Here is a 713-nt window from a genome sequence, read left to right as displayed (position 1 = left end):
GTGTTGCAGCCTAGAAGACACAAATTTAACTAACAAGTCAAAAATTAATGAGTCAAAAATTGAAAAGCAGTAATATTCCACGTAGAGGCTCTAATAGTGGCACCAATAAAGTTATAGAGGGAAGGTAGTTCTTAAAATAAAAGGCCTATTAACTAGCACTTTGTCTATTATAGTATAAAGGTTAAGGATCACAAGATGCAGAGGTTCAACTATGTCATTTATTGTTCTTAAGTAATGGAGCAAATTCCATCTACTACTGGATTGTTTTACAACTTGGAAGTCTGCATGCAAGGCAGAGGTGAATTAAGGAACTGCTTATGAGGTTTTTTGTCAATTCCAACAACTAAGAAATAGTGGGAAGAGTTAGGACCTCAGAAGGCTTTTAGGACCAGATAGTAGGCTCTTGTGTCCAGGAGAAAGCGAATATACTTACCAGTCATGTTAATGCTTGCCCACAGTTCTTCTGGGAGGATCTAAATCATTGAAGCATCCTCTTTTGTTTCCAGCTGGGAGCTGGGGCCTCTCAGTCTTGTCAGCCACGAGGACTTGATGTGGTCCACCCTTGGCTGAGTATCCTTCAGAGCCACACTTAAAACGAGTGGAAGCTTCCTCTCTACTCCCTTGCCTATCTGTGGTTCGCTTCTGTGACATTGTCTACTGAAGTGTCCCAGCTTTCCAGAGTGGAAGCAATTCTGACCTCCTTTATTACCTTT

This window comes from Elephantulus edwardii, unplaced genomic scaffold (assembly GCF_000299155.1).
Source record: "Elephantulus edwardii isolate Elephantulus edwardi_28Jun2011 unplaced genomic scaffold, EleEdw1.0 scaffold00459, whole genome shotgun sequence".
In the NCBI taxonomy this organism is placed as follows: Eukaryota; Metazoa; Chordata; class Mammalia; order Macroscelidea; family Macroscelididae; genus Elephantulus; species Elephantulus edwardii.
The sequence above is the reverse complement of the archived record's forward strand: the minus strand, read 5'-3'. Positions refer to the sequence as shown.